The sequence below is a fragment of the Myripristis murdjan genome, chromosome 10 (assembly GCF_902150065.1).
Source record: "Myripristis murdjan chromosome 10, fMyrMur1.1, whole genome shotgun sequence".
NCBI lineage: Eukaryota > Metazoa > Chordata > Actinopteri > Holocentriformes > Holocentridae > Myripristis > Myripristis murdjan.
This window is the reverse complement of record NC_043989.1, coordinates 33,515,073-33,531,170: the sequence shown is the minus strand read 5'-3', so window position 1 is coordinate 33,531,170 and position 16,098 is coordinate 33,515,073. Positions and strand designations below refer to the sequence as shown.

The 16,098-nt window shown below is 40.0% G+C and overlaps 1 long non-coding RNA gene across 1 annotated transcript; it reads right to left on the bottom strand.

The window, feature by feature from the left end:
* Positions 1-11,514: 11,514 nt before the first annotated feature.
* On the bottom strand, positions 11,515-13,225 carry LOC115366806 (uncharacterized). The gene is made up of 3 exons (XR_003928867.1): positions 13,154-13,225; positions 12,618-12,720; positions 11,515-11,566 (listed from the first exon to the last, which is right to left on the bottom strand). It is a non-coding gene; the product is annotated as an uncharacterized LOC115366806 (long non-coding RNA).
* Between the last annotated feature and the right edge of the window lie 2,873 nt (positions 13,226-16,098).

Here is a 16,098-nt window from a genome sequence, read left to right as displayed (position 1 = left end):
ATAAATACGCCGAAACATAAGAATATGCCAAGTAACATGTAAACAGAATTTTCCAGTTGCTGCAGCGCATATAAACACCTTATTCAGAAAATGACCTTAACCAGAATATTGACCCGAATCAGAATATGGTGTGCATGTAAACATAGTCATTGGCACCACTAGAAAGCCCTATACATTGTCAGTTCTACCCAATGCACTTTCTACACTGCATAGGTACCATGTATCACATGTCTTACATACATGCATCTGCATCACTATCAGCCCTTTATTTGTGTTTTTTTTTTTTTTTTTTATGTTAAATTTGATAGGCATGGTAGAGAGAAATGTGAATGATGGGATAACGTAACAAGCGTCCCTGGCTAGATTCAAACCCAGGACAGTGGGGACATGGTATGCATCTTACCATATGCCACCAGTCAGTAGCTCTCTGTTCTGCTCTTTATCCATTCATCCATCTCTCTGTAAAGCCATTAAGCAGTGGGACTTAAAGTAGTGTATACTGATAAGGAAAGCTAGCAGCCTCTTTCCTTCCTCCACTCAACACCATCCTTTTCACTTTACTTACCAATAAATCAATGCATGTTTTTTTTTCTGTTTCACTAGCCACTGTTGTAAAACTGTGGCTTTTTTTTTTTTTTTTTTTTTTTTTTTTAACCAGTTCCATCATTAGGGCGGATGCGTTTTGTGCTCAAGTGTTCCAGAGCTCTGGAGGAGCCCATGTGGTGTTTAAGTTGATCAGTAACATAAAAGCCCAATTTTAACAAGATTATGTTTACAGGGTAATTATGGTAATAAAATTTTAGCCATCCTATTATGTTTTTCTCGTCACTTAGACAATTTTTAGCCACTGCCAAATTGTAGATGGAGGTCTTAGTTCGCTAAATGTTTCATTAAAGGAAACATCATTGAAATGCCTGGGAATTGTTTAATAAAACAGTCACTTCCCCAAATTCAATCCATGTCAGCCCATAAAGACAGCATATATTACTGAGGTATCCTGTTTTGTACATTTATTCATTCACTTTATTACATTTTTTATCCTTTTTGCTTTGCATCCTTGATTGCACTTTATATCTTTGATTTAAAGTGACCCAATGTAACATGTTTGCCCTACAATAACAGCCTTTACATCATATTGATGTGAATAAGCACAGTGGTGAAAGCCTGTTCCTGCACTGTGGAAGTGTGGTGGAGCGGGCCGGAGACAGGCCCAGCGCTTTGCGGCCTGACGGCACCACGGCACCAGCAGGAACTGAGTCCAGCTCACCAGCTGCTCTCAGGCCCAAGAAACCCAAAGAAAACACTGAAATGTTGGACTGGCTTTTAACTGTTGGTGAGAGCTTCTCCAAGTCAAAGGCTGCAGGACAGACGGCGAGCTGCAGCCCTGCTGCTGGACTGTAGCTGATGTTAGCTGCTGCTGGCTCACGGGTTGATTTGTGTTTGGCTGTTTTAGCAAACTTGTCGACTTGCTAGTTTTGATCCTAAAGAAGAACAAGCCAACACAGACAAACATGGAGAAGCATGCCAAGCTAAGCCTAGCATGCTGCTATTCTGAGCTGCCTGATGTTCAGCTGGGTTGGCAAATTTGTCAACTGGCTGGTTTTTGTTCATAAACCAAGTTAGTCCAGTTCAACAGAGGACTGACCAGCTGTCCTCTGTCTGCTAGCATGGCCCAGCAGGTGTTAGCAGCATGCTGTCTCTGGCTCAGGTTAGCTAAGCTAAGCATGCTAATGTTACTGTTTGGAGTTGTGTGTGTGATGCTTATGTAAACTTTGACTGCCACACAGAAAACATCATGTCTGAGCAAGTATTTTTACTTTCCAAGATAAAACCTTGTTGTGATGCCTCCAGTGTTTGTAGTTCCTCATGCATCAGACAGAGTTCTGCAGAAAGCTGGGCCTCCACGTTTTTCCAGCTTGCAGTTTGAGCGTCCCGTTGCTGCTCTCCACTAAATGTCCTGCTTTGTCCGGCTGGAGCTAGAAACCCCCGACTGGCCCTTTTGTGCACGTCCTCTCCGAGGTGGAGACGCTGCTGCAACACCAAGTCCAGGAGCTGCAGTGAGACCAAGGAGTCCAGCTCCATCCCAGAGCTGCACAAGGCCACATCCAAGGCTGACGGGGCAGCAGTCAAACATCAGAACCTTAGGAGACTCTTACACATTCACTAGTCAACCCGCCTATACTCTGAGGTCTGACGTTTGAAACACTTCTGCATATTTTCATCAAATTCCACATGCAAATATAAGTCTTGTCAAGGTGGATTTATGTGTCAGTAATGTGCATGAAAGAATAAAAACATGACTCTAGATTACTATTCGGCTAAATATCAGTTATGAGGTTATTTTTGATTCCATCTGATCAAACTGTTTGTCATTTGGGAGGATTCAGGGAAGGTTTGTAGATACAATATGCAAGACAAAATAAAGTGATGACACAGTGGACTCTTCCTGTCATTTTCCACTCAGTTTAGTTTGACAGATCCTTGGTTTATTTTATAGAAAGATATTTCTGGGGAGGAGTGTCTCATGTAAACTTCATACTGTGTATGAATCATTTTTATACAGGACATATACTCAACAATGACATCCAATAAGCATAAACATAGACCCTGTTGTCCCCTCAAATTGGTTGTGATTTTTGAATATGGTTAATAATTCAAGAGATGTAAAAATGTTTGGTTTATTAGTAAATAAATAAACAAAGAACCATGTGCACATAAAAAAAGATGTAACAATTCATTCTATCAGACAGTATTCCATTACACACAGCGTTCCTCCACATTTAGAGACTTAGCAAACAATATGGGCTGGAAATGTGAGTAGTATTTCCGTAAAACCAAGACTTTCTTCATTCTTTGCTATTTGTTTTGTTATGTTGGTGTTCATCTCCGGTGTAACAATAGATAAAAATGAGCATTATCATATTTGTGTAAAATCCTGTTATACTCAATCTTGTCCGTCAATGTCTGGTTTGGCTTCTGTCGTCTTCTTCGGTGGTTCCCCCCTTGGAACCTGTGAGGGCGCTGTTTCACAAAAAAATAAAATCTTACATAATGGGGCTTTAAAAAGTGCCATACTAATAAAGTTCTTCCTCTTCTTCTTCTTCTCCTTCCTCTTATCATTAGTAATATTATGAAAATGACGGCCCATCACAGCAGTTTTTGCTTCTCCTGGTAGACCCTGAGTGTCATGAATTTAATAGAGGATTACCTTTTTAACTTTTGCTAAACTTCTGAGTACTGTATTGTCAAAAAGCCACTGAAAATCATCTTGGTTGTACAGTAATGTGATTAAGTTCCTCAAGTACTAGTGGCTCTAATTGATAAACTTTTGCCAAATCCCATTGGAAGAAAGCAAAAAACAATTTCAGAAATATTTTCAGTGCAGGATGGCACGGTGGTGCAGTGGTTAGCACTGTCGCCTCACAGTAAGAAGGTCCTTTCTGTGTGGAGTTTGCATGTTCTCTCTGTGTCTGTGTGGGTTTCCTCCGGGCACTCCGGTTTCCTCCCACCGTCCAAAGACATGCAGGTTAGGTGAATTGGAGAAGCTAAATTGACCCTAGGTGTGACTGTGTGTGTGAATGTCAGTGTTTGTCTGTCTGCCCTGTGATGGACTGGCGACCTGTCCAGGGTGTTTCACTGCCTTCACCCTATGAGCGCTGGGATAGGCTCCAGCACCCCCCCGCGACCCTAGTGAGGATAAGCGGTTTAGAAGATGAATGAATGAATGAATGAATTTTCAGTGCATGTTGCTCTGCTCTGAGCGTTTTTAAGCCGATGATGATCGCTGCATCTGTAACTTTAGTATCCATTTTCTCATGTTAGCCAGTGTTAGGTAATATGCTGTGATCTCTCTGGTTCTGACACAGGTTGATTACATTTATTCTGTTTTCCAACCAAAAATTGTAGCTGAATTAGAAAACACACCCCTATTAAATCGATCAAACTTTTTTCAAGTGAACATGCGATTCATGGATCTGGAACCAGGCTAAGTAGGCTAATGCCTGATTCATGCTTGACAACATGCATGAGCTCCATATGAAGACAAAGGAGCCATCCACATAATGTGGCATTCATGTTTGGCACTTCTCATCTGCGCACCTGAAAACTGCTTTGAGCTGCCAGGATCCTTGAACAAGACAGTCTATCCCTTTTCATTGAGCCAAGCCTGGATGGAGATTTGTTTGAGCGACTGCAGCACTGTCATTACACGTTTCAGAGGAGGATTCTACATGACTCCTACTGGCTCAAGTAATTTACCCCTCCTGCCCTGGATAAACCAGCCTTGTCTGGATGTGAACAGAATGAGTTAATCTGTAAAATGTGCATTGCACCTGGGAGATTTGATATAATGTGTTGTGATGAGTTGTTGACCTCATGCAGATGGTGTTGTATTGTTGTCAGTGCCCATGTCCAATAGTGTCTCCTTTATGACCTTCTAACCTTCAACCCTCTTCTGCTATCCCTTTATCTCTTGGGATGGTATGATGTCATCATTCAGTGCTCCCGTATCCCATGGGATCATAACCAATCAGCCAAAGTGCTGCCTTCCCCCACTGAACCTCTTTAACTCTCTACACCCTCTCTCAAGCTACTGACCTATCACCTTGCCATTATGTGCCATGCTACACCTATCACTGACACTCTGCGTGTGTGTGTGTGTGTGTGTGTGTGTGTGTGTGTGTGTGTGTGTGTGTGTGTGACTCATAGTCAGGTCAGAGGCCACAAGGAAAGCTCCTCCCCTCTGTCACTGCCATTTGGAGGTGAAATTTATACACAAAACCATATATGAGTTCGTCAGTATGAGCCAATGGCCACAGTCACTTTATCACACTTAAAGGCCTATTAATCATATTATGCTATAAGGCCCATAGGGCAAACAGTACACACACTCACGAACTCAATCACCCCCCTCCTGTCTGCAACACACACACACACACACACACACACACACACACAGAGGAAAAGAGAAATGATGACTTATGATAGACTCACATAAGCAAAAGAGAGTCCACTACATGACAGAAGGTAAATTCAAGTTATTATTTTTACATGTGTGTATCTGTGTGTGTGTGTGTGTGTGTGTGGAGAATGGACAGACAGTGACACAGTTAGCAGAACTCCAGTCACACACCACAAAAGTCAGCAGTAGCATTAAGAGGAGAGGTGACATATGAACACAGAGTCCTGTCAGAGGACATCATACACTAATATGTATGGACATGCATACTGTAATATTTGTGTGATACGGTCACTTGGGTAATTTAGAATAAATGACAATAGTGTAAACATCAAATTCATTTAAAATTCTATGATTAAGATCTCATAGTTTGAAAAAGTTATTGCCACTCGCTTGGAATGACACAACTTGGTCAGGCCGCTGATGTTGACACAGCAAGTTATTTTCAGCCACCTCAGCACAATAATGCTCTGAGGCTGGCAATGAAGGCTCAGTTAAAGATCTCGCCAGAGATGTTATGGTCTCTGCCAGGCGACATTAGCTGGGTTTCCATCCAAATATATCGAAATTTTTGAGCGAATTTTGTCAAAATGCGCAAAAGAAAATGCGAATTTCCATTAGTTTTGTTTTGCGATTATTGGGAGAAGAGTGCGCCCTGAGATGACATCATCAGATAGCGTCTGTGTGTCGACTGAACAACAACAAACACTCAGCTGACACTCAACAGCTGATCAGGGACAGATTCCTGCTGAACTTGTCGGCTCTTGGGAGAAGTCTGCTTACTATTTTGGCAGCGCTAACTTCGTACCAAACCATCCTAAATAAGGAATAAGAGACTAATAATAATAATAATAATAACTAATAATAAGACTGTAGCGTAGAAGTGTGACGTGGTATCCGGTCCAGTCATCGTTTATTCGCAAAACCTGTTTCCACAGCAAAAAGTCGCATTTTCTTTTATCGATACGCTAAGAAATCCACCCCCTCCAAGCGTAAAAACTTTTCTGCGAATTTTCGGCCGTTTTTCGAATTTCTGGCGTTTCCATCCAAGTTTTTTTTTTTTTTTTTTTTTTTTTTGCAATTTCTGAAAATGCGAATAAAAATAGGTGGATGGAAACCCAGCTACTGTTTTCCTTGTGTTCTCCTGTGTGTCTGTGTGTGTGGTGTGGGCGTGTCTCTTTCTCCCTCTCTCACCTACACACCTGACCCTGCTTGCCATCAGCGTACCTGCCTCTCATCGACTCATCAGACCTGCAGTATAAGATCCCAGCTGTCACTCCCAGACTTCACCAGATCATTACTTCTGCTTCAGCGGTAGAGGATGAGTTTAGTTCACAGTGTTTTGACTCCTTCGTTGCCTGTGATTAATCCTTGTTTCCTTGTGCTCCAGGATCATCTCTCCGACGTGCCTGCCCACTTTCATCCTGCCACACATTCAGCCGTGCCACACAGTCTGCCTCGGCCCGCCTCACCAGCCCCTACTCCAGTATCCTAGCCTCCATTCCATCATCTGCAGTTGCCGCCTTCCTAGCACCAACAATCAGCTCCTTAAACTTACTTGTGTCTGCATTTGGGTCCACTTCTGAACTCAACCTGACAAGAGTTGGTTTATCTAAAGCACCACTCCCTTCTTCCCAGTTTTCCAGGTGTTGCTATTGCACAAGTACATGAAAGGCAATACAGTCACGTGGGTAGGGCCTTCTAGCTACAGGGAAGGTGAAAGAAACTAGGGAGCCCTGTCCCGTAAAAGTTGCATTCTCATACAGTTAAACTGCATTCTTAATTATGTTTCAAGGGCAGCTTATTTTTTTTGTTATGGATTGTATTTGTTTGTAATGGATCAAAATAATGCTTGTAAACCATTAGGAGGAAGGTGGGACAGCACATAGGTCAAATGGCTGACTTTCACCCAAGCAACCTGAGCTTGTGTCCAGCGCAAAGTGATAGTTGTGTTCGCTTTTTGCAAACGTTACGTGGCGTTACCTTAACCAAGTGGTTTTTATGCCTAAACCTAACCTTTCCTAACTTTAACCAAGTATTTTGGTGGATAAAGTAATGAAAATGGCTAAAATGACACCCGACATGATACACAAAATACTGCACTGTTGATTAGAAATGTAGGCTAACGTAATTAAAAATGCAGTTTAGTTATATGGGAATGGGAATGGGAATTCTTAGGAGACAGAGTTGGGCTCAGAAGTCAGATGTAACGTTGACCACAAACCTCTCCCCAAATATGGGATTCCAGATCCAACACATTGAGTCTTCATATCATCATCCCTGTCTGTGTTTTTAGCTACAGTTTAAAAGTTGGACATTATCCATACACTTCTCTCTTTGAATCACCACTTTGCAACTGAAATCACAGACCTCTTTTACAGCTGTTTTGACATGCAATAGCAGGGTAAACCCAGGTGTACCAATGATACTGATTAAGGTTGTGTTCCATTTAAGTGTAGTCTGCTGAACTTAAATGCTGCCTTTCCAGTGAACCAGCATGAATCGTAACAGGACCCTGGCTCTGTTAGACCTAAATGGAATGGAACTTATTACTAACACCTGCTTTTATCTGCTATTTCATGTCAAAATGGGTGCTGTGCAAAAGATCTATGCAGTGCATAGTAAGTATGAGGCTGGTTGTATTTTGACCAGCTTACCCCGATAAATGTTTGATTAAAATCATTCCAGCTTGCTGCTGAGCCATAAAAAAAAATATTGCTTAGCTAGCTGCCAGATCTATTTCTTTGTTCAAAGATGACAACAGCAGGAGTCGGGGTGGGGGCCTACAACTCATTATGGGCGTTTTTTAAAGCTACACCAATTGTGTTCAGGTTATAGCCTTTCTTTTTTTTGTATAGGTAAATGTCCAAATGTTATAAATTATTTTGACAAAATTAGAAAACACCCATTCATTTCTTCCTCTATTTTTTTATTTAGAGGTCTCGAAAACGCTAACAAATAGTCATGGGACTTACAGCTCTATTATGGCTCCATTTCTTTTCAAGAGTCATTCAAAAGATTGTTCAAGTTTGTTACCATAATGTTCAGTTCTGCCGGTTTTAAGCCATTTGGGCATAGAAAGATATTCCTGTGCTGCTGTTTTAAAACACAAAACGTTTGCTACTTTTTGCATTGTGTCCACATTACTCTGATGTACTCAAACCCCTAAATGCAAAATTTAAGGCGCAGGTGGAGAAGGAACTAGTGGCACCATGGTAGGAGAGGCAAGTAGAGTGGAAAAGTGGACTGACAGCTGGGAAGGTGCTGAAGGCAGACAGAGTCTGGCTGAAGTGACTTTGAACTAGACTAGCATAGTGGCAATGTGGCCCAAGGAAACTCTGGGTGGTAGGCAGTGGGAGTTAGGAACCTGGCTGGAGAGACGGAGCGGTAATAATCGGGGAGGAGGAACGTGGACTAAGCATGAGGCTGAGGGGAAACAGGTGGTGCAAGCTGCACGGACAAGAAGAGCATCAGACAGCAGGGGGGTAGTAAGGTGCTGAGCTGTCAGATACAGCAGGTAGGTGATAGGTGATGTTGTGATCTGTTCTAAAGTGTTTTGTTATGAAGTGTTCAAGATGGCCTGGGGCCTGGGGGAAGAAGCTCCTTCTCAGGCTCTCGGTCCTGGCTTTGATGGAGCGAAGCCGCTTGCCAGAGGGCAGCCATTCAAACAGTTTGTGGTTGGGATGGTGAGTGTCTTTAATAATCCAATTTGCCCTGTATCTGCACCGCTGGGTGTAGATGTCCTGGAGGGAGGGCAGTGCTGTTCGGGTGATGCGTTCAGCACATCGGATCACTCTGTGCAGGGCCTTCCTGTCCTGGGAGCTGCAGCTGCCCTACCAGGCAGTGCCCTTACCAAAAAGAAGTAAACTTCTAGTTTACCTTTCCAAGTATACTTAAGTGGAGTTTGAGTATACTTTATCAAGTATACTTTCATTACCAAGTATACTTGTATTTATGTACTAGTAGTGTACTTACATATGTACTAGTTAGTATACTTACTATAGTATACTTATACTAAAAGTACCCTGATTTGGCCCACTTTTGAGTATACTCAAGTAAACTTCAAGATTACTTTACTTATATATAAGTATACTTAAATTATACTATTACCTGTACTTGAATGGTACTATTCCTTTACTTAACATAAACCATTTATATACTCAAAGAACTTGAAGTACACTACTGAAGACATACTTAAGTATAAATGAAGTATATATAAGTATACTTAAATTATAATATTTCATGTACTTGAGTTGTACTTACAGTAAACCATTCGTATACTCATTAGTGTACTTTAAGTACACTACTGAAGACTTCCTTAAGTATTAATGAAGTATATATAAGTATACTTAAATTATACTATTTCATGTACTTGAGTTGTACTTGAGTTGTACTTACAGTAAACCATTCGTATACTCATTAGTGTACTTTAAGTACACTACTGAAGACTTCCTTAAGTATTAATGAAGTATATATAAGTATACTTAAATTATACTATTTCATGTACTTGAGTTGTACTTGAGTTGTACTTACAGTAAACCATTCGTATACTCATTAGTGTACTTTAAGTACACTACTTAAGACTTCCTTAAGTATTAATGAAGTATATATAAGTATACTTAAATTATACTATTTCATGTACTTGAGTTGTACTTAAAGTAAACCATTCGTATACTCATTAGTGTACTTGAAGTACACTACTGAAGACTTCCTTAAGTATTAATGAAGTATATATAAGTATACTTAAATTATACTATTTCATGTACTTGAGTTGTACTTGAGTTGTACTTAAAGTAAACATTCATATACTCTTTAGTGTACTTGAAGTACACTACTGAAGACTTCCTTAAGTATACTTAAATTATACTATTTCATGTACTTGAGTTGTACTTAAAGTAAACCATTCGGATACTCATTAGTGTACTTGAAGTACACTACTGAAGACTTCCTTAAGTATTAATGAAGTATATATAAGTATGCTTAAATTATACTATTTCATGTACTTGAGTTGTACTTAAAGTTAACCATTCGTATACTCATTAGTGTACTTGAAGTACACTACTGAAGACTTCCGTAAGTATTAATGAAGTATATATAAGTATACTTAAATTATACTATTTCATGTACTTGAGTTGTACTTGAGTTGTACTTAAAGTAAACCATTCATATACTCATTAGTGTACTTTAAGTACACTACTGAAGACTTCCTTAAGTATTAATGAAGTATATATAAGTATACTTAAATTATACTATTTCATGTACTTGAGTTGTACTTGAGCTGTACTTAAAGTAAACCATTCATTTACTCATTAGTGTACTTGAAGTACACTACTGAAGACTTCCTTAAGTATTAATGAAGTATATATAAGTATACTTAAATTATACCATTTCATGTACTTGAGTTGTACTTGAGTTGTACTTAAAGTAAACCATTTGTATACTCATTAGTGTACTTGAAGTACACTATTGCTTTACTTACATTGCACTTTTATAAACTTATAAGTGCACTACTTTTACCTGCAATGTACCTGAAATATACTTTACTTACTTGATGCATACTACAACCATACTTGAATTAAACTGTTGTCATACTTGAAGCATACCATTTATATACTCAAAATATACTATGCCCGCTTACTTACAATGCACTTGAATTGCGTTATTCTTATACTAGCAGTAAATACTGCGACAGTAATTATAGTACACTACTCCTTTACTTACAATTTACTTGAATGCAGAGTACTCATATACAGCAAATTAACATCTTAATACTAGTCCACAAGTCTGATTGTTTACCTTTTAAGATATTCAAATGCAGACATCGAACCTTCATACACAATTACCATTTAATTAATCTGTGTCAAAAATACAATAAATTTAGAACAACTTGAATTTTGAACAACTTTGACCTTGAACACTATAAAACAGAAAAATAGGGAGACCCGGGCACTCAGTTAAGAATGAGGAGGTTTTTATTTAACACAAAAAGTCAACATGTTTTGACCTACATGGTCTTCATCAGGACAGAGGGGGGTAAGACATCCCCGGGCATCAGATCAGGGGGCATAAAACTTAAAATAAATATCAAAAAATCAAAATAAAGTGCCCAGCCAGTGCAACATTTTTCTAAATGGCTCTGTCTTTACTTTTTCTTAGAGTTGTAGCTGATGTTGTTTATCTTCTTCCGGATTACCCTTCTGACCTCCTGGACGCTGGTGTTTGGGTATTTGGACCTAACATTCCCTGTTAAACACACACACACACACACACACACACACACACACACACACACACACAAATTTGAGCCAGATTAACCAAAAATCCTTTCAAGAGAGCAATTAACTAATTGATGTGAAGCAAGCTGGGCTATAAATCACAACTGAAGAGCTCACCAATTATGACCTCAAGCTTCTTTTCATCCAGTGGTCGCTTTGACGCCACATCTTTGTGGGCACCAGACTGCTTCCGGGTCAAGCTCAACTCTGAAAGAGTTTCTTTTCCAAAAACGAGGACGGCAAGGTCCCCGATGTAGGTGGCAGGAGTGCTTGTCCTAAGGACATTTAACTTGTACTTGGGAACCCGAACCCCGGAGCCCGGAACAAGATCGACCTGCAAAACAATGTAAAAAATGTATAAAATTTAGATACTCTACACACGTGCAGTATGTACATGTACTGTATGTCAAGTGGTGACGGAAAGGTTAGAGGTGGCGGAGGATTAGAGGTGGGGAAGGAGTGTGAGGTAACAGGTCTCCAATTTGTGCTTCTAGATTAGTACTGTACTTCTAAAAACATTAAAGGATAGGTGCGTACAGTTATGTGTGTTGAGCTGCAGTGTCTGTAATTATTAATTACAGACACTGTACAATTTTAAAGTTTAAAGTAAAATATTACAAACGTATTAGGTTGGGGTCGGCAGAATTATTCGTCACAAATTGCATGAACTTTTGTTTCACAAATAATGAAAATGCATAATTCTAGCTTTACATGTGCACTCTTTGTAGAATGTACTATGCTGATAGATATGCAATAGGTATCTCCTTACAGAACAGAGTCCATATTCTTGCAAACACAGTCGTCACAGACCTCTAACAGTCAGCATCAGTGTCAGTGCAGTCATGACCTTAGACGCCGGTAGGGAAGGGCAACTATTAATTGCTCCGCTTATACTGTCATAGGACCATCCCTTAATGACTTGATAAGCAGACCTGTTTAATGCAAGGATTCCCTACCAAGGGGAATCCTATACACACAACACTAAATGCAATCCTTTCGGTCAGTGGAGGCAGCTGCACTTTCAGAGCCCCTTTTTAGGAACGGACATTCAGTCTGTAAGAAAGAAGAGCTCTGTCTACAAAAGGTATAACAATTACCCATCTTCTGCATGGTGCATTCTAAAAGAGTGCACATGTAAAGCTAATTTTTTTTTTTTTTTTTAATATTATTTGTGAAACATAAAAGTTCATTCAATTTGAATAATTTGGCCAAACTCCAGCCTCATACGTTTTTAATATTTACCAATTTATTTTAATTGTAAACAGCTACACTCTTTGTACAAACAATGCAACATTCAAAACCACTTTTCAAATTCATATTGCTCCCATGAAGACAATTTAAAATTGTTACCCTAATGAAGGGAATACTGTACATGTGATACTTACTGTCATCTCAGACTCTAGTCCTTCAGATGGTGGTCTTGGGGGAGTGTCCTGCAGTGCTGGTATGTCAGATGTTGCAGGCCTTGAGGCGGGCCGCATAGGAGTGCTGGAGAAATCAGAACACTTCATCAGTAACCCGTTTCTCCAAATCAATTTGGGAGGATGGTGCAAACCGCGACATTGTGAGTCATCTCATTAGGAAATCTTAGCTTGGGGGTCCCTCTTCATAATCTTGGACAGTGCCCGGTTAGCATTTTCGGGGTTTATAGAGGACAGACAGCATGGGGTCGTTTTGATCCCTTAGGTGGTCTCTCTACTGGACACCCTTTAGGATTTTGAAGAAGGACCCCAAAGCTACAAGAAACAGCAGGAAAAAAAAACTCTGACTAAACAAGGTTCACCCCCTCGGCTGCCAGACTACCAGCCCAACCAGCCTGTTATTGTTTCTTAAATTTTTTTGTGGTTTGATAGTAACTTTTCCTGCCATCATTTCTCCCATCAATACAATCAGTAGAAGCATGCTGCCTCACAATCCATACCTTGGGTGATTTGTTGTGGAAGCAGTTCCGTGCAAAACCTTCTTTAGCTGCCGCGCAACCCCGGAGAGCTCTGTTCAGACAGTGAAAATAGTAAATTATAAGACAAGGGTGCAAAACTATGACTGTATGTATATTGATAGATTCTAGAGTAGGCCTACTCTAGAATCTATGAATATACAGGAGGGTAAAGTGATGAGGCTTCAGTTTCACCTGTACCAGAGAGTATCATAATGGGAGATGGTCCAGTACAATAGAGAGCAATGTAACGCTAAAAGATGGCAGATATCCCACCCTCTTTCACAAACAGCTGGGGTGCTTTCAACTTCAGCAACACAGTGAACATTAAATTTACAAACTATTTTCCATAGAGCACAACAAACGTTTGCGGCTAACCTGAACACACCCTTGTGGTTCACTGGCTATGGAAAAGCACGACTGCCATTAAACGGCTCAGACGGCGATATAGAAAATCCTTGCCAGAGCTTGAACATTTTACACTGGTGGCACAGTTGCCACCAACCTTTTCAGTCAGTGGCAGTGGCACAAAATAAAATCTATGTAAAAAAGAAAACCATAATAAGATGCATGACCTTCTATGTGCTTTTAGCCTGATACCTTTAGTTTGAAAACTGCTCACAATGCTTCCTTTACACATACAAATGGTCGCTTTTGATTGGATTATCCAATATGAAAAAATACAGAAGTATCAGATCGGGAGTCGTCAGAAAATCTGACATGGGACATCCCACAGAATTATGGGTGGGTCCCCAGATGACAGTGAACTGATAAATTAGGGACCGGGGATTCTTACTAATGTTACCTCAACACATCTCACATCAGTATCGGTAACCTATAACATACAAACACCTAGCCAATCCAGACACACAAATGAATACACAATCAGCTGTATGTCATCTACTCATCAAATGGTGTGATTGCTGATGTAAATACAAGAATTTGTGCATTTCTCTAACTACTGCATAGAACACCATTTTATCAATTCATTTCATACTATGTGACTAAAACGGCTAGGACTTTGGCTGAAAAGGACATATTGGTCTCCACTGAATATGCAGGGGTGCAAATTTGTCACCTTTTGGTGAAAATAAACTTTTTAAATCCAAATTAATTTGATCTGTGTGTAAGGGCTCTTTGTCACCTTTTTCACAGGTGATGGGTTTGCATTTTTGCACCCATGGCCCTAATATATTTTATTCTAGAACTTTCTATTCGAAAGTAGTACCAATTGTTAAGTGTCTTGTCAATAAATGAAAATGATTAATTTCCCAGCTAACTGAATTAAGTAAGGTAGCTTCAAGCTAGTATAGCAAGGTAGGATTCTGTATGTGCCATTCATATGCCCTTGTAATTAAGTGACCTTCTTTAACTCATTTTCTTTTCACTGGTAAACCTGTAGAGAAAGAGAGAGGAGGACTTGGCGCATTCCCAAGAAAACCTGGGCAAGGGTTCCAGGGTTGCAATGCCTGGATCTTCAAAGGTATGTTGTCAATCTGCTACAATTCAGACACCTTCACAGTGTATCTTGTTAGTGCTTACATACTTCAGTCGTGCACCTCCGACTTGGAGGTGACCAGCTCCTCCAAAGAACATTTGATCTAAGGAATGAGTTTTAACCAGCTGTATGGTTAGACTAATTAGACTACGGCATAACTGTAGTCCAGCTCCAGTACTTCAAGGAGGAAGCTCACTTTGGTTACTATTGGATGAAGTGATTTATTTCAGGGTTTTGTACCACATCTGATTAATCACTTCATCCCATAGTATTTCACAGGAAACCAATGTGTACGCCTCGTCCAGGAAGTAGTGAACGGGACTGCAGTTATGCACTTAGCCTATGTTCCTACAGCTGCCCAGCTGGTTGAACAGAGCTCATTAGTATCCAAATCACATCAGCTCTATGTCTTCTATGTCATATGGGGTTATATCTGGCTCTATTTCTTACACCTGCCTTATAATATTTTTGTTAAGAAAACATAACTGTGAGCTTAACCCATTATGCAATGTGGGGGATTAAAGCTAACCCACTGTGCAATGATTTTGGTAAATAGAATACAGTTTCCAAAAGGGTAGGTTAACTTTGTGTTCTCCACGTTGTTCCAAGTTAAAAATAGATACCATGACAAAAACATATTGTCAGGTCAGCAAGTGGTGCAGTGAGCAGAGTAGCCGCCCCATGTAGAGGCTGCAGTCCTCACTGCAGGTCGCCCCGGTTCGAATCCCGCGTCGGACAGCCCTTTCCTGCATGTCATTCCTTCTCTCTCTGCCTCCCCCTTTCTTGTCCACTGTCTACTATCAAATAAAGGCAAAAAGCCAAAAAAATACTTAAAAAAAAACATATTGTCAACTACTACGCAAAAAGATAATCCTGCATAGACTAGAACAGCTGGTGTTGAAATGGAATATAAAATATGATATTTTTGTATGTTTATCTGCAGGCAAAGGAAAATGCATCTGATCCTGAAGAGGGCATGAGCGGTGAAAACACAGGACCTAGTAGAGACTTGATGCAAGGAGATTCTGATGAAGACAGCATGCCTGGGCCTTCAATGGTGTGTACTTAGATTTTGCTTCAGTAGTATAATAGTATTGTCAGCCACGTTCAAATTTCACTCATGATACTTGTATTACCTGTAATCATACACTTTTATTATCTGTTTGGATAATAAAAAAGGACCCCAACTCCGTTCATACTTACTCGTTTTCATGCACTCTCAGTCATCGTAGGTACATAAATAAGGCACCTTTTCTATCATAAGTGAATCAATACTAGGTAGTATCTATTTGAATCTGTACTTTCGGTACCATCCCTTCTATTAGGTGCCCATCCCTATTTATTACATGCATGATTTATCATCTTTTGGACGGGCAGGTTCGACTCGGTTTATAACAATATCTCATGTAAAGTAAGCCGGTAACATAGAAAG